This window comes from Aplidium turbinatum, chromosome 6 (assembly GCF_918807975.1).
Source record: "Aplidium turbinatum chromosome 6, kaAplTurb1.1, whole genome shotgun sequence".
Lineage (NCBI taxonomy): Eukaryota > Metazoa > Chordata > Ascidiacea > Aplousobranchia > Polyclinidae > Aplidium > Aplidium turbinatum.
The window spans coordinates 15,638,710-15,656,182 of NC_137477.1; the positions used below are offsets into that span (position 1 = coordinate 15,638,710).

General features: G+C 48.1%; 10 non-coding genes and 1 pseudogene across 10 annotated transcripts; all 11 read left to right on the top strand.

The window, feature by feature from the left end:
* Positions 1-302: 302 nt before the first annotated feature.
* Positions 303-465, top strand: LOC145773462 (U1 spliceosomal RNA). Its single transcript, XR_014289842.1, has one exon. It is a non-coding gene; the product is annotated as a U1 spliceosomal RNA (small nuclear RNA).
* A 184-nt stretch (positions 466-649) lies between these two features.
* On the top strand, positions 650-756 carry LOC145772985 (U6 spliceosomal RNA). Its single transcript, XR_014289409.1, has one exon. It is a non-coding gene; the product is annotated as a U6 spliceosomal RNA (small nuclear RNA).
* A 234-nt stretch (positions 757-990) lies between these two features.
* On the top strand, positions 991-1,184 carry LOC145773559 (U2 spliceosomal RNA). The gene has a single exon (XR_014289933.1). It is a non-coding gene; the product is annotated as a U2 spliceosomal RNA (small nuclear RNA).
* Positions 1,185-2,038: 854 nt separating this feature from the next.
* On the top strand, positions 2,039-2,201 carry LOC145773463 (U1 spliceosomal RNA). Its single transcript, XR_014289843.1, has one exon. It is a non-coding gene; the product is annotated as a U1 spliceosomal RNA (small nuclear RNA).
* A 183-nt stretch (positions 2,202-2,384) lies between these two features.
* LOC145772986 (U6 spliceosomal RNA) lies at positions 2,385-2,491 on the top strand. Its single transcript, XR_014289410.1, has one exon. It is a non-coding gene; the product is annotated as a U6 spliceosomal RNA (small nuclear RNA).
* A 234-nt stretch (positions 2,492-2,725) lies between these two features.
* On the top strand, positions 2,726-2,919 carry LOC145773560 (U2 spliceosomal RNA). The gene has a single exon (XR_014289934.1). It is a non-coding gene; the product is annotated as a U2 spliceosomal RNA (small nuclear RNA).
* An 854-nt stretch (positions 2,920-3,773) lies between these two features.
* On the top strand, positions 3,774-3,936 carry LOC145773464 (U1 spliceosomal RNA). Its single transcript, XR_014289844.1, has one exon. It is a non-coding gene; the product is annotated as a U1 spliceosomal RNA (small nuclear RNA).
* A 183-nt stretch (positions 3,937-4,119) lies between these two features.
* LOC145772987 (U6 spliceosomal RNA) lies at positions 4,120-4,226 on the top strand. Its single transcript, XR_014289411.1, has one exon. It is a non-coding gene; the product is annotated as a U6 spliceosomal RNA (small nuclear RNA).
* A 7,189-nt stretch (positions 4,227-11,415) lies between these two features.
* On the top strand, positions 11,416-11,626 carry LOC145772891 (U2 spliceosomal RNA; annotated as a pseudogene).
* Positions 11,627-13,627: 2,001 nt separating this feature from the next.
* Positions 13,628-13,790, top strand: LOC145773465 (U1 spliceosomal RNA). The gene has a single exon (XR_014289845.1). It is a non-coding gene; the product is annotated as a U1 spliceosomal RNA (small nuclear RNA).
* Positions 13,791-13,977: 187 nt separating this feature from the next.
* On the top strand, positions 13,978-14,084 carry LOC145772988 (U6 spliceosomal RNA). Its single transcript, XR_014289412.1, has one exon. It is a non-coding gene; the product is annotated as a U6 spliceosomal RNA (small nuclear RNA).
* The last annotated feature ends 3,389 nt before the right edge of the window (positions 14,085-17,473 follow it).

Sequence of the window (17,473 nt, forward strand, 5' to 3'; positions counted from 1 at the left end):
GCTTGAAATAAAAACAGCATTCTTAAGAAAATTTAGCCCGCTATATATGGCGCTTGGTTAAGCTTCTTCATCATTCTATTTGAATACAAGGTAAGTGCGCCTGAGCATTGTTTGCTCTCATTTTTCAAACTCATACATTGTTCTTTTTCGAAGTAAGTGAGTGATCACAGAAACAGCAGCAGCAGCTGCTGAAGTGTCGTCGAAAGGTTCTGCTCACACACAAAAAAGGCAAACAAAAGCAACGGAGCAAAGCCGAAGAGAATCACGGTCCCAGAAGAGAGATGCTGACAGGCAACCAACTCATACTTACCTGACGAGGGTCTTCACCGTGATCACGTAGGCGGTGGGCCCAGGGCGAGACTTCACCATTGCACTTCGGAGAAGTTGACCTCTGCGATTACCCCAAATGTGGGTAACTCGGTCGTATAATTTCTGTTAGTGGGGACTGCGTTCGCGCTATCCCTTTTTTAACTCATCAACCGAAACCGAAGAATAAGAAAAAGCTTTTTCCATCCCCCCCCCCCCCGTACAACACATATCAAGCGTTTGGAGACCGAATTGTTGTCTTGTGTCCTGCTGTTGCGAGACCACAAGCTGAAAGCGAAATCATCTGAAAGCTTTTTAAGCGAATCAAAAGCAAGAGGTGAGCGTACTTGCTTCGGCAGTACATATACTAAAATTGGAACGATACAGAGAAGATTAGCATGGCCCCTGCGCAAGGATGACACGCAAAATCGTGAAGCGTTCCATATTTCTTTTAGTCACCGACTGGATGTGCATCCACAGTTCATCGACATGCTTTCTATGCCTTGTCCTTTGCTTGGATGCGACTTGATCGCGTCGTCACGCACGTGGTGTGCCCACGTTGCCAGGCAGTGGAGAACACCAGCCATTCGACAAAGTCGATTTCAAATGCGACCAGGACTGCCGGCCGGCGGACCGAAAGCGCCGCCGCGATGTCTAAACGTCGACGTCGTGGAGCATTGCTTTATCGCTTCTCGGCTCTCAAGAGCTAAGATCAAGTGTAGTATCTGTTCTTCTCAGTTTAATACCTGGGACGCCCAGCATCGCTGGGCTCTTGTATTAAATGTATGTTTGAAGACGGGGTGTCGATTCAAAGCTCGCTTTGTCGCACCCACGGGTTGTCCCGGTATTGCAGTACCTCCGGGTTCGGCCCACATCCCACCTTCGGGTGGGATAAATGAACAATCAATCATTGAAAATGCGAATCATGGCTTTCGTTGTTCGTCGGTCTCATTTCTTGTGTTTTATTGGTCGTCGTGTGTATCATATGTCATTTTCTGTTCATTTTCATTCATTGCGCCGATGTTATCTACTCTCTCGCGTACGTGTGTGTGGTGTTGCAAATTTTTCGCTTGTTGTCGCGTGTTCTGCAATGACTCTCTATTGAATAAAAGTTCCTGTGCTGAGCAATTCAGCCAGCACAGCTGTGCCAATAATGCGACTCACCTTGTCAAACATGTGATGTTCTCCTACGCAGACACAAACTTCTTTTCGTCGCGAGTCGTGAACAAACCAACTGACTGACCGGCCGGCTTCAAGCGGCACGTGACATGCAGAGTCTTGCATTAGTTTAATAAATGTCTTGCATTAGTTTAATAAATGTGAGCAAGCAATGCTCAGAGGGCGACTTACCTTTCAAAGAATAGAATGCGATCACTCATCATATGATAGCATGTATGGCAGCGAATGAAACTGAGCTTTGCTGCAGGCCATTGGCTTGAAATAAAAACAGCATTCTTAAGAAAATTTAGCCCGCTATATATGGCGCTTGGTTAAGCTTCTTCATCATTCTATTTGAATACAAGGTAAGTGCGCCTGAGCATTGTTTGCTCTCATTTTTCAAACTCATACATTGTTCTTTTTCGAAGTAAGTGAGTGATCACAGAAACAGCAGCAGCTGCTGAAGTGTCGTCGAAAGGTTCTGCTCACACACAAAAAAGGCAAACAAAAGCAACGGAGCAAAGCCGAAGAGAATCACGGTCCCAGAAGAGAGATGCTGACAGGCAACCAACTCATACTTACCTGACGAGGGTCTTCACCGTGATCACGTAGGCGGTGGGCCCAGGGCGAGACTTCACCATTGCACTTCGGAGAAGTTGACCTCTGCGATTACCCCAAATGTGGGTAACTCGGTCGTATAATTTCTGTTAGTGGGGACTGCGTTCGCGCTATCCCTTTTTTAACTCATCAACCGAAAGCGAAGAAGAAGAAAAAGCTTTTTCCATCCCCCCCCCCCCGTACAACACATATCAAGCGTTTGGAGACCGAATTGTTGTCTTGTGTCCTGCTGTTGCGAGACCACAAGCTGAAAGCGAAATCATCTGAAAGCTTTTTAAGCGAATCAAAAGCAAGAGGTGAGCGTACTTGCTTCGGCAGTACATATACTAAAATTGGAACGATACAGAGAAGATTAGCATGGCCCCTGCGCAAGGATGACACGCAAAATCGTGAAGCGTTCCATATTTCTTTTAGTCACCGACTGGATGTGCATCCACAGTTCATCGACATGCTTTCTATGCCTTGTCCTTTGCTTGGATGCGACTTGATCGCGTCGTCACGCACGTGGTGTGCCCACGTTGCCAGGCAGTGGAGAACACCAGCCATTCGACAAAGTCGATTTCAAATGCGACCAGGACTGCCGGCCGGCGGACCGAAAGCGCCGCCGCGATGTCTAAACGTCGACGTCGTGGAGCATTGCTTTATCGCTTCTCGGCTCTCAAGAGCTAAGATCAAGTGTAGTATCTGTTCTTCTCAGTTTAATACCTGGGACGCCCAGCATCGCTGGGCTCTTGTATTAAATGTATGTTTGAAGACGGGGTGTCGATTCAAAGCTCGCTTTGTCGCACCCACGGGTTGTCCCGGTATTGCAGTACCTCCGGGTTCGGCCCACATCCCACCTTCGGGTGGGATAAATGAACAATCAATCATTGAAAATGCGAATCATGGCTTTCGTTGTTCGTCGGTCTCATTTCTTGTGTTTTATTGGTCGTCGTGTGTATCATATGTCATTTTCTGTTCATTTTCATTCATTGCGCCGATGTTATCTACTCTCTCGCGTACGTGTGTGTGGTGTTGCAAATTTTTCGCTTGTTGTCGCGTGTTCTGCAATGACTCTCTATTGAATAAAAGTTCCTGTGCTGAGCAATTCAGCCAGCACAGCTGTGCCAATAATGCGACTCACCTTGTCAAACATGTGATGTTCTCCTACGCAGACACAAACTTCTTTTCGTCGCGAGTCGTGAACAAACCAACTGACTGACCGGCCGGCTTCAAGCGGCACGTGACATGCAGAGTCTTGCATTAGTTTAATAAATGTCTTGCATTAGTTTAATAAATGTGAGCAAGCAATGCTCAGAGGGCGACTTACCTTTCAAAGAATAGAATGCGATCACTCATCATATGATAGCATGTATGGCAGCGAATGAAACTGAGCTTTGCTGCAGGCCATTGGCTTGAAATAAAAACAGCATTCTTAAGAAAATTTAGCCCGCTATATATGGCGCTTGGTTAAGCTTCTTCATCATTCTATTTGAATACAAGGTAAGTGCGCCTGAGCATTGTTTGCTCTCATTTTTCAAACTCATACATTGTTCTTTTTCGAAGTAAGTGAGTGATCACAGAAACAGCAGCAGCTGCTGAAGTGTCGTCGAAAGGTTCTGCTCACACACAAAAAAGGCAAACAAAAGCAACGGAGCAAAGCCGAAGAGAATCACGGTCCCAGAAGAGAGATGCTGACAGGCAACCAACTCATACTTACCTGACGAGGGTCTTCACCGTGATCACGTAGGCGGTGGGCCCAGGGCGAGACTTCACCATTGCACTTCGGAGAAGTTGACCTCTGCGATTACCCCAAATGTGGGTAACTCGGTCGTATAATTTCTGTTAGTGGGGACTGCGTTCGCGCTATCCCTTTTTTAACTCATCAACCGAAAGCGAAGAAGAAGAAAAAGCTTTTTCCATCCCCCCCCCCCCGTACAACACATATCAAGCGTTTGGAGACCGAATTGTTGTCTTGTGTCCTGCTGTTGCGAGACCACAAGCTGAAAGCGAAATCATCTGAAAGCTTTTTAAGCGAATCAAAAGCAAGAGGTGAGCGTACTTGCTTCGGCAGTACATATACTAAAATTGGAACGATACAGAGAAGATTAGCATGGCCCCTGCGCAAGGATGACACGCAAAATCGTGAAGCGTTCCATATTTCTTTTAGTCACCGACTGGATGTGCATCCACAGTTCATCGACATGCTTTCTATGCCTTGTCCTTTGCTTGGATGCGACTTGATCGCGTCGTCACGCACGTGGTGTGCCCACGTTGCCAGGCAGTGGAGAACACCAGCCATTCGACAAAGTCGATTTCAAATGCGACCAGGACTGCCGGCCGGCGTACCGAAAGCGCCGCCGCGATTTCAAAGGCGATCAAGAAGAATTGTTGGCTCTCAATTAAGGAAAATCAGTCAGTTTATTGCTCAGTTTGTTGTTCTGCAGTGAAACGAAATCAAAACTTGGTCAGGAAAGTTGAAAATAAAAATTCTCAGCAAAAAGAAAATTGTCAGTTTTAGAAACAGTAAATTTCCTAGCTGCCAGTGAAAAATACGGTAACCTACTCAGTCTCGAACCATTCGGAAGTTTAAAGAAAGGAATTTCGTCAACCTCAAGTCTTTAGTACCCTACCCAATCAACACGGAATACTTTAATACCCAATCCTTACCCTAGCTAACCTTTCCCACCTAGCTAACCCTTATCAAGCACCGGGATTCGCAATTCCAGCCCGGGCTTGTTACCCCCATCTTTACCCTGAAGATCACACTAATTTTTGGTTTAAGAAGAAAGAAGATCAAAAAAAAGACTTTAAAAACTGTAATTATTTGTGTTTTGTTGTTTTATAGTAATTTTCATAAATAAATTCAATTCCAGTTGCAACACTTAAAAACCAAAAAATCCTAGCCTAATTTTTGAACATCTTTGCACAAATATTGCCACTCAGTTGTTATCAATTCGAATAATTTTAGTTATATTGTGTAACCAACTTGTGTGCTTTCTAAATTTTTGTAAAAATAAGCTAATTGACCCATCTATTTACCCAAATTATCACCCATTTCGACCATTTTTTTTATCATAGCCTTTTAGGTTTAATTGTGCGAAAATCCTAGTGTTGCCAGTGATCTTTCAATATAATTTTATTTCTTTCTTCTTAATCTTACATTAGACGTTGTTCATATTTTCTTTTCACTTGGAATCTCTCATCCTTGAACTGAACCGATTGTTTTCTACTAGTTTTGCAACCCTTTGACTTGTCTATTTTATTGTTGTCCTGTATTTTAGCCGTAAAGTATCTCGCATGGTCACTCTGCCAGCTGGCATAAAGTTTAATCGTGACATCACAATCGAAAATTCAAACAATTGCTCTTAAAGCATTAATTATCCTTTTTCAATCTGTCGCACTAATTTGTAATCAAACTTTGTTTTCTTTTCAACTTTAACCGACATTTCCATTGTAGTATTACTCATTAACGTAGAATCAACGTAAATTGTTTTACTTCATTTGTCAATTCTTTAGCAAATCTCTGATTCAACCCTCAATTTGATTGCAATCTGCCACTTGTTATTTAAATTGTTAGTTAACTCTCCAAAACATAGAAACGTCGCTTTAAACTTTAAACAATTAATTTGATTGCAATCTGTCACTTGTTATTTAAATTGTTAGCTAACTCTCCAAAACATAGAAACGTCGCTTTAAACTTTAAACAATTTGTAATAACCAGCTTTTTAGAACTATTTTATTTAAACCATGTCTCGCTTTTCAAGTCGTACAGGTTTGAAGACTTCTAGAGGTAACCTGGCCGGTGTTGGTTTCTCCTTCCCACCTTCTCAGTCCACTGGCTTAGGCTGGCCGACGAGGAAGCAGGTTCCTGTGAGTGGTCACTCACTCAACCCAGATGGTGAAGCCTCCCCGGTAGACTCACTGCTTTTTGCGAACTCGTCACTTCGTCACGGTGACGAGGGTCCGATCCGCAATTCCACACCACATCGTGGCCACCCCACCCATTTCGAGTCACCCTTCCAGAGGTCAAATAGACTGCAGTCCGTCTGCCCTATTCGCCTCACCCTCCCGAATCTATTCCCCCTTCTCTGTCCTTTCTCCACTTGCAGGAGGGCATCTCAACCTTACCGAGATGTGCAGGCGTATCAGGACCATATGCGAGCATTTCATGGTTCGCGCGCCGAGTTCCTGATCACCTGCAGCAGGTGCTGCCGTGTTCTCCCTCGAGCTTACAAGCTGGATGGGGCCCAAGAGCACTGGCGATCCTGCCCCGAGGGCCTTCAATTGCCAACCTGCCTTCCCTGGCCGAGCAATGACCCGACACCCTCGGAGAGCCAAACCAGACCCCCTATGATGACCAAGCCTGGGCTTTCCTACGCCCCTGTTGTCAGGCGTGGAAGGCGCCGGCCCTCGACTGCAGGCGCATCGGTCGAGGGGTCATCCCCTCTTCTCCCTTCCTCTGTCATCCGTTCTCAAGTCTTTTGGCGCCAAGGCATAGACAGCACTTCCACTTCGCCCCCCCCACCTGAACTTTTCCATTCTATTCTAACTCATCCAGGCAAAACTTCACTCAGCCCTGCTGATACTGACAGCTTGCCTGATTTAGATGTGTTGTTTCTTCCTCGTCTGTCTTCGGCCGGACCTGGGTCGGAAAGTGGGGACTCTTCCGACTCGTCTGACTCGTCGAACAGCGAATCTCTTTCCTCTTCTTCCACTTCCTCGCCTGATAGCTCAACCACGGACGGTTACGGCCCTACTGTCAGAGCGAATCCTCTTCTACATGTACCCCTGCGCAAGCCGACCTCCACCGGATCCGTGGCAGTGGACTCGCTCGGTTTATCCAAGCCGGCTTCGCGCCCTTTTTCTTTTTCTTCTCTGCCACTGACGGCCACCACCGGAGCTGAAACTAGAGACTTAATCAGCTCTTCCAAGCCGCCCATGCAAACCTTTTCATCTAAGTCTCTTCAACATCCATCTCACTCCTCTTTATCCTTTAATCCTGTTTCCATCTGTCCTATACAACCTTGTTCCTCGACGCTGTCTGCTGAAGCCCAACCTTTTACCCCACCTACCCAAACCACCCACTCTAAATTCCTGCCAACTATCTCTTCCCAAACCTTGACTCGACCCCGAAGTGACACCATGACATGCAACCAAGCCACGATTGACCCCGGACTCCCACAGACTACCCCAGGGATGTCCATCACACCCAACAATCAACGATCCATCCAACACCCTGTTGAACCGGTCAGGGAAAGTAAGACGAAGAGCTCCAGGCGGGCTCTTCGCAGTTTAGTGAACCTTACTTTAGCGGGTGGCATAAATTTCGACCAGTTCTGCATCGAATTGGAAGAGTGGACCGCTGGGACTTCGCCGCCCAAGAGGACACGTCCTCGCAAACCACGCTTCAATCGTGGCGCCCGGGCTCGCGCGGCTCGCCGTCGTTCGAACGGGGGTTCTCCTCGGTCGGACGGTGGGGGTTCGCGCGGGAACGGAGCCCGATATCGTAGCGGCGTGGGGTTGCGAGCCGCCTTCTCGCGGGACGCGAAGGGAACGGTCCGCCGGATCGTTGAAGGAAAAAACTGTGACCGTCGTTGCGAAATCCCACCTCAAGAAATTGAAGAGAGATTTCGACGCGACATGACCGCTCCTGAAGCTGGGAGTTGCTCGCAGATGCCCGAGTGGATGAACGCCCACCGCTACGAGCATGATAATGTAAACCTCTCCCCCGTCGATGACGGTGAAGGTCCCATTACGGCCCGGGAGGTGGAGGCGGTCCTCCAGTCGCTAGATGTCGGTTCCGCCCCTGGTTCTGACGGATTGTCCTACGGTTTCTGGAAGATCCTGGACCCAAGAGGGGGACTCTTAGCCAGCCTTTTCGAGACCTGCCGGATCAACCGTCGTGTACCGGACCAGTGGAGAACCAGCAGGATCACTCTCATATGTAAAGACCCTGAGGGTGACCTGCACGACGTCAGCAACTGGCGGCCCATCTCCATCTGCCGAAACATATACAAGATTTACGCCGCCGTATTGGCCCGGCGCCTGCAGCGATGGGCGGTGGAGGGGAATGTTATCAGCCGAGAGCAAAAGGGATTCATGCCCACGGAAGGCGTCTATGAGCATGTGTTCATGCTCGACACCATCCTCTCGGATGCACAGTCACGCAAAAGGCCTGTGTCGGTTGCGTTTCTGGACATCCGAAACGCCTTTGGCAGTGTCCGGCACGAGTGCATAGCCGAGGTCCTGCGCCATTTCGACGCCCCCACAGACCTTATTGAATGCATCTCCGACATATACGTCGCTAACACCTGCACCGTCCGCTGCGGCAATGGTGAAACCGACCGTATCCCTGTGGGGCGGGGAGTCCGTCAGGGCTGCCCGTTGTCTGGGCTGCTATTCAATTTGGTCATCGAGGTGCTCCTCAGGGGCGTCCGTGACAAAACGGATTGCGGCTACAACCTTCCTGCCAAAGAAGACGACATTAAAGTACGTTGTATGGCTTATGCGGACGACATCTGTCTCGTTTCTTCCGATCGCGAGCAGATGATCTCTCTCCTATCTTCTACCGATCCCTTCTCTTCCTGGTCCGGGCTACGGTTCAACCCACGCAAGTGTGGCACCCTATCCTATGGGAAAGTGTCGGCGTCCCGTCTGCGGGTCGACCCGAAACCTTTCTCCCTTGCTGGGGAGGAAATTCGGGTCATCCCCAAAGGCGAGACGTACAAATACCTCGGCGCTCGAACCGGCTACGCCTCGGACGCATCCCTAACCCAACCCTTCATCTCCACTCTGGAGAAGCACATTTCTTTATTAATGAAATCCTTTCTTACCCCAAGCCAGAAACTCCTGGCACTCACCTCTATCATTCTCCCGTCCGCGTCATACCATCTGCGAGTGCGGCGCTTCAGACAGTATGAGCTTCTGAAGCTTGACCGACTGGTATTGCGGTGTTTGAAGGTGGCGTGGCGTCTTCCCAAGTGGGCGTGCAGCGCGTTCTTCTACTGTAAGCCTGCATTAGGAGGTTTGGGCATTCTGAACTTGTGTCGCGAAAGTGACACGCTTTCGGTAGCTCATGCTTTCAAGATGCTGACGTCACCTGACAACATTGTCTCTGCCGTCGCTCTCGGGCAGCTTAGGCGTCATGCCTGTCTGAGGCTCGGCACTCCGGATCCCACGCCTGGTCACCTGGCCAGTTATCTAAACAGTGAACCTCCTCCCGACGGCGCCCGCTCTAGACCGTGCCCTACAGGCGAGAGCCTGTGGGGCCGTGTCCCGGCGGCCACCCGTCGTCTGAACGTACGCTGGTCCGCCCGCCCGGATGGCGGCCTTGAGTTGGCCGCGGGGAGCTCCACAATCACCCCTCCCTTAAGGAAAAAAGTGGTGCCGACCCTCCATCAACACAATGACTTGTGGTGGAGGAGACAGTGGGAATCCAAACCTGACCAAGGCAAGACGGTCAGTGCCCACTGCCTGTCCGGGTTCTCAAATTCCTGGACCCGGCGCCCGGAGCTCCTGGATCACGCGGACCGAGTATTTGCGTACAAGGCCAGATTGAACCTATTGCCACTCAAATCCAAACCAAGCCATGGCCGTCCTTACCTACCTGCCATGTGTCGTGCGTGTGGGAAAGCGGAAGAGACTCTCCCTCACATATTGAATCACTGCCCTACCGTGATGACTGTCGTCACGGAACGTCACAATTCAATATTGAGGGAGATCGCGGGGCACGTGCCTGCCGAATGGCAACCCGGGCTTGCCATAGATAGTACGGTTCCACAGCACGTGGAAGCGGGCGGTGCCGATCTGCGTCCTGACATCGTCTTGCAACGCCCTGACGGTGTCACGGTCGTATGTGACGTCACATGCCCGTTCGACTACGGCGCGGATTCTCTTCGAAAAGCCGCCGACAGGAAACACGACAAGTACGGCGAGTTATGTGTCAACATAAAGGAAGACAGGAAGCGCCCTTGCAGGGACGTCCTGTCACTTCCGTTCGTCGTAGGCTCCCTCGGGAGCTATGCCCCGACGAGCTCTCGAGCTCTGACGGCCTTGGGCGTTCCTGCTCGTGGGGTAGCAGAGGTGGCTAGAAAAGTGGCCTCCCTCTCAATCGAAGGATCCTTCCGCGTCTGGAAAGCTTGGAACGCCGGGCTCACTCGTGGAGGGGCTACGTCATAGAAAAGACGACATCAGCGATCAGAAACTTATTCCCTAATAACGTTGCAGTAAGTATCCGAGCGCGCAAGACAGCAAACCGTTTGGACGTTATAACTTTATAACAATATTGTGTTAAAATTGATCACCCCATATCACCACCTTATTTCTATAAACTAGCGCCATTTCTTTTATATGATACTCCAGTCTCATCAAAAACAAACATTCTAAAGTAAAAAGGAAGGAAATAAAATACCTCTTGTACATTGTGACTTGAGACTGGTTTAATAGTAATTAAGCAATTTCAATCACCACTAGATTCTCTATGTATTAATCAATCAACTGTTTCGAACTGTCATACGCTGTTTTTGCCTTGTAACGCTGTTCTTGCCCGCTCGGATCAACCTCGCTCCGCTTTCAACGCATCGATCAACACGATCCCCTGATCAACTCGATGCAGCCTCAAAATTTCTACCTCAAATTTATATTTTTTACCGGTAATGTAGCCTATCAGTGCCTCTGGTTTCGATCGCTAGCCTCCCCGACCCAGCTGGGCGAACCTGCCTCAACGTCTGGTCAGTGCACATCCGTGCTCGCCGAATGAAGGCTTACTCTTCTCCAGTGAGTATTAATTACACTCCCACCTATATATTTTTTTTTTGTTTTATTGATTAATCGAGCCTCTGCTCCACAATTTTATTGAATATTTCGTCTGCCACGAGAGCCAAATTATCCCTAAATGGTTCTACTCTCTTCCTCGTGGGAGACCCCAATTTTATCCGCTCTGCCTGCTGGCAGACCGGGTATAAGAGTCAGAGTACCTGCGCGAGGACGCGTGAAGGAGACGTGGGCGCCACCCGGCGGTCAATTACTGCCGGTTCCAGCGTCCACACGCGACGGGTCGCCCGACTCGTCGCAGGGCTCCTTTCTGGACTATGCAGAAAGAACCTGTCTCCCTGGCCCGCTCCGCCATTCTAAATTTGCGGACGGGCCATATAATGTTTCGATCCACACTCTCCCTCCACAGGTACCTCGACTCCCCAGCCTGGCCCTCGCGACCTAAGCTGGTGGACTTAACCCTCCGGGTGCATCGTCACCCCATAAATCACGCCGCTCCCCGCCTCCGCGGGGTGTGGCAGGCCGGTTTCTTAAAGTCTTCGACCTGGCTATGTTTGTTTGTACTCTCTCGCCGTGTCAATCTTTTGTACCGTGAGTTACTGATGCGAATAAAACAGTTCAACAACAAGTGTAGTATCTGTTCTTCTCAGTTTAATACCTGGGACGCCCAGCATCGCTGGGCTCTTGTATTAAATGTATGTTTGAAGACGGGGTGTCGATTCAAAGCTCGCTTTGTCGCACCCACGGGTTGTCCCGGTATTGCAGTACCTCCGGGTTCGGCCCACATCCCACCTTCGGGTGGGATAAATGAACAATCAATCATTGAAAATGCGAATCATGGCTTTCGTTGTTCGTCGGTCTCATTTCTTGTGTTTTATTGGTCGTCGTGTGTATCATATGTCATTTTCTGTTCATTTTCATTCATTGCGCCGATGTTATCTACTCTCTCGCGTACGTGTGTGTGGTGTTGCAAATTTTTCGCTTGTTGTCGCGTGTTCTGCAATGACTCTCTATTGAATAAAAGTTCCTGTGCTGAGCAATTCAGCCAGCACAGCTGTGCCAATAATGCGACTCACCTTGTCAAACATGTGATGTTCTCCTACGCAGACACAAACTTCTTTTCGTCGCGAGTCGTGAACAAACCAACTGACTGACCGGCCGGCTTCAAGCGGCACGTGACATGCAGAGTCTTGCATTAGTTTAATAAATGTCTTGCATTAGTTTAATAAATGTGAGCAAGCAATGCTCAGAGGGCGACTTACCTTTCAAAGAATAGAATGCGATCACTCATCATATGATAGCATGTATGGCAGCGAATGAAACTGAGCTTTGCTGCAGGCCATTGGCTTGAAATAAAAACAGCATTCTTAAGAAAATTTAGCCCGCTATATATGGCGCTTGGTTAAGCTTCTTCATCATTCTATTTGAATACAAGGTAAGTACGCCTATGTGCGAAATAACAAAGGACATGATCCTTTACAATCAACTCCCTGGAGGACAAACGAACAACCCGATTCTTTTGACCATGATGAATGTCGCCAAGCACACCATCATCCAAAAGAAGAAATCTCTGGACATAGGCGACACATATATACAGGACACAAAACGGTCCACCATTCAAGCCCTGTGGGTCATCATGACAAAAACGAAAAACATAACACAAAAGCATAACATTCCTTTGTCATCTGACATTTCTACTTTTTCTAAACCTCCTCCTACGGTCAGAAGAAAGAAGAACCAGTCAAGATCCACTCTTCAACCGCCCTCTCAGTCGTCCTCGGTGGTAGGGATGACTGATTGCAGCGGTGGATCTCACTAGAACAGTACGGTCGTAGATCATCTTTGAAGAAGATTAGACAGCCAAGGGCGTAACAACCCACCTTTAACCCGTCCCTCTCACTCATCTCCAACGGCCTGATGCCGGAAGAGTGATTGCAGCGGGAGATCTTTAACCGTCCCTCTCCGTCGTCCCACTCGCTCTGGGATGGCAGGATTGCAGCGGCCAATTCCATGATGACTCTGGGGTCAGCGAAAGCTACCCTCCCTCTGGCCGCTCCTCTCTGGCATCTCCGCCAAATGAGGTGTCAGACTGCAGTGGCCCGTTTCCTCCAAACAGGTGCCCTTCTTGAAGCGGGCAACAAGAAGATACACACACATAAACAATTACAAATAAAATTAAAATTAACTCTTTGACAAAACGCGCTAGTTCTTGAGCTTGACACGCCATCTCCTAGACTGCTTCAAGATCAGCAAGAGGAAAGTCGAGATAGGCAGATCAGCTTGAGGCAGCCACTAACCAAACATTTACATCCACAGATTACCATCTACCGCGGTGGGTCCCTTCGGTCGTAGTGAGTCCCTCGCCTCCCTGGTAGGTATCTTCCATGTAAGTATGGTGTGCCTGCTGAGTGTTTGGGTGTGTGGACGGCTCCCGGAGCGGACGCACTAATGATGAGACAGGAAACAAATCCATTCCATATGGACAATTTGTAAACCTGCAAGATGTAGTGGTATCCATCTTGAACTCTGAGCGTTGCGCGAAAAAAAAAAAAAAAAAAAAAAAAAAAAAAAAAAAAAAAAAAAAAAGTGCGCCTGAGCATTGTTTGCTCTCATTTTTCAAACTCATACATTGTTCTTTTTCGAAGTAAGTGAGTGATCACAGAAACAGCAGCAGCTGCTGAAGTGTCGTCGAAAGGTTCTGCTCACACACAAAAAAGGCAAACAAAAGCAACGGAGCAAAGCCGAAGAGAATCACGGTCCCAGAAGAGAGATGCTGACAGGCAACCAACTCATACTTACCTGACGAGGGTCTTCACCGTGATCACGTAGGCGGTGGGCCCAGGGCGAGACTTCACCATTGCACTTCGGAGAAGTTGACCTCTGCGATTACCCCAAATGTGGGTAACTCGGTCGTATAATTTCTGTTAGTGGGGACTGCGTTCGCGCTATCCCTTTTTTAACTCATCAACCGAAAGCGAAGAAGAAGAAAAAGCTTTTTCCATCCCCCCCCCCCCCCCCGTACAACACATATCAAGCGTTTGGAGACCGAATTGTTGTCTTGTGTCCTGCTGTTGCGAGACCACAAGCTGAAAGCGAAATCATCTGAAAGCTTTTTAAGCGAATCAAAAGCAAGAGGTGAGCGTACTTGCTTCGGCAGTACATATACTAAAATTGGAACGATACAGAGAAGATTAGCATGGCCCCTGCGCAAGGATGACACGCAAAATCGTGAAGCGTTCCATATTTCTTTTAGTCACCGACTGGATGTGCATCCACAGTTCATCGACATGCTTTCTATGCCTTGTCCTTTGCTTGGATGCGACTTGATCGCGTCGTCACGCACGTGGTGTGCCCACGTTGCCAGGCAGTGGAGAACACCAGCCATTCGACAAAGTCGATTTCAAATGCGACCAGGACTGCCGGCCGGCGGACCGAAAGCGCCGCCGCGATGTCTAAACGTCGACGTCGTGGAGCATTGCTTTATCGCTTCTCGGCTCTCAAGAGCTAAGATTCTATTTGAATACAAGGTAAGTCTCACGAGCCTTATTCACTGCGAACGATTATCTGCAACTTGGTGGCCTTGGAGACATTGCTGCCAAAAAGCGTTTAACAAGCAAGCCTTGCTTTCCTCGCTAGAGCGAGCGAGTGAAAGCGACACCGGCCTAACTTTTACCAGCCTTTTTAGATTTTTTTTTAAAGTCAGTTAGATAAATAAATAACTAGAAAGTTTAGAAAATAGCCTAAGTCAGCTAGATCAGTGGCCCCCTGCTGGGAACCACTGATCTAGGCGAGTAGTTAGCTTTTTTTCCCTCCCTAGATTTTTTTTTGGAATCAGCCTTTTCCCCTTAAGGGAATTAGTTGATTGCCACGTAGAAAGATCAGGTGAGAATAGCCAGTTAGCTACAGCGAGTCTAGACAGTACGTGACCAGCTTTTAGGGTGTGGTCAAGACAGAATTTAGCTGAACTTTCCTTCAGAAGGAAGGTTTGAAACTGTTAAAGCTTGAATTTCGGTAAGTCCTTTTGAATTTATTTCATACTTACCTAAATAAACATCCTTAAACAATACTTACTTCATGATGGGCGATTCTAAGGCCAATGAATTCAAGTATCAAAGAACCTTGGTTGTGCAAGCATCCAGCCAGACCTGGCTTGATGTAAGCACTTTCATCAGTTTCTTTATGCAAGATGGCTTCCTTGCAAAGTATGGAAAGGAGCTAAAAGCTGTGCGTGCCAAGAGCCTGCGGCAGCACATTTTCACCGTCACGTTCTCAGCTTCTGAGAACGAAACCAAATCCGTGCTGATGGAACAGCTGGCGCTAGACCATCAGTCACCCGTGACCTATTCACACAAGGAAGTAGGTTACGTGATCAAAGTATGGCGACCGATGCCACCATGCGACGTGATCACATTATATCCAGTGCCGGGCGAGTGGCATCTGGATTTAATTAATGAGTTTGCTTGCCAAGCAAACTGGGGAAATGTTTACCAGATGGTTAAAGGTAAACACAAGCAGCACCCCACCATCTGCAACGAGTTTCTGCATGTGTACCTGCAGAACACTAAACTCGCTAACATCCCAGAGAAAGTGCAGATGTTTGGTGAGTGGATATCCATCACCAAGCCTGGAGAGGGACATTTGCCACTCTGCCAAATATGCAAAGTCCGGGGCCACCTAACTTCCAAATGCCCCACGAAGCCGAAGAAGACCCAGGCCAACCCACCTCGAGACCGGGAGTCCAAGGCCGACCCACCCCGAGACCGGGCGCCTAGACAACCCAGGAAACAAGGACGCTCGAGAGAATCCATAAACAGAAGCAACGAACTCTTCTGCCAAAGATCAGAGGCCGCTTTCCTTGCGAGACAGGCCGAGAAGTCCAGACCGCGTTTTGCTGCATCCAGACCAAAAAAAACGTATGTGTCAGATTCGTCGCCAACCAGGCAGCAGCTCGCCTGTCATGTGTGCCAATCAACAGGCCGACACAAACCTGGTTGCAATGCAAGAGAAAAGTTCAGGGAAAAGAGTAGGAAGAGAAAGAACCCCCCCACGAGCGACGATGGCTTTATCACCGTGGGCAAAGGAGGGAAACACAACCCCAAAACCTCCATGCGCAGCATCTTCTCATCAGATACTGAGATAGCGGATAAGCCCATGTCCAACACAGAGTCCAAGACATCGACTCCAAAAGAACCCTTGCTAAAGCGGAGATCGATTGCCCAACCAGCATCTCCCAGGACGACGAATCCCAGAGACCACGACGCATCCCACGCCAGCTCCAAGGATGCGTCGGTCTCAGTTGACAATGACAACTCGTCAACTGACTCGGAGTCCGTTTCTTCGAGAGAGTCTACGCGGGCTGAACTGACCGGGACCTCTCCTCTCCATCGAAATGTCTTCAGTTCGGTGGGTGAGCTCACGGACTCAGACGGCGTCCCAGCCAACTACACGGTCTAGTCCAAAACTCTTAAACTTTAATCTGCTTTTTCTCTATCTATAATCATGTTCACAGATACGGAGAGTGACGATTCGGACGCCGGACTGGGCAACCTCAAGGTTGGCTCAATGAACATCAACGGAATATCCAAGAAATTGCGAGATGTCAAACAGTTCTTTACATCTCACAGACTCTCTGTACTGGCAATTCAGGAAACACACAGAATCCCCACCGATCAACTCGAGACGTGGGCTCAACACAACAATTACATAACATACGCGAACATTGAACCTGACAGAACCCACTTCCGTGCGGGGACAATTTTCGTCATGAAGAAAGACATACATGACAGATCCGAAATTACACACCACACCATAGTACAAAATCGAATACATCACCTCAACATCAAATGTGGTAAAAATAACATAAACATATTCAATGCATACCTTCCGCAGAGCAACGGAGAGAGAAAGTCATGTTTTGAACTGCTCTCCGAGGCTATGCTGGAATATGAACATCAACATGTGGTCTTACTTGGTGATTTTAACGTGATCCTTGATCCGTTGGACACTGCTAAGCCGCAATTTTTCTTCACTACACCGGATAAAACAGCACTTAGAACATTAATACATCATAACCAATTGACAGACATATTCAGACAAGAATATCCTTACAAAAGACTGTTCACGCGCCAAAACCACAACAGTAAGACCAGGATAGATAGAATATACATAAATGAACATGCACTTGAAAATTATCATAACATCAAACATGAATACTTCACATCATCAGACCACTGCACATTACCAATAATTCATCTAAAATATCAACAACACACCAAATGGGGTGAATATTCATACAAAATCAATAACAGCATATTAGAATATGCTCACGTCATAACAGAGCTCGAAACGGCTTGGGAAAATTGGACCATAAACGTACCACAAATAGAACCACCAGACATGCTTATAAGGTGGGATCATGGCAAGAAAATGTTGAAAAATCGACTGATTGAACTCTCGCAAGATGTCGCACTCAAGCGTAGAGAAGATTACAATCAAGCGAAAAATATGCTCCACACTCTGGACGCTCATCCAGACCACGTCCTGGAAGATCGTCGCCCGGAATTCTTGGAGAAAATCAACAACTTCTACGATTATAAAGCAGTCGGATCGCAAATCAGATCCAGAACTATCCCAACTA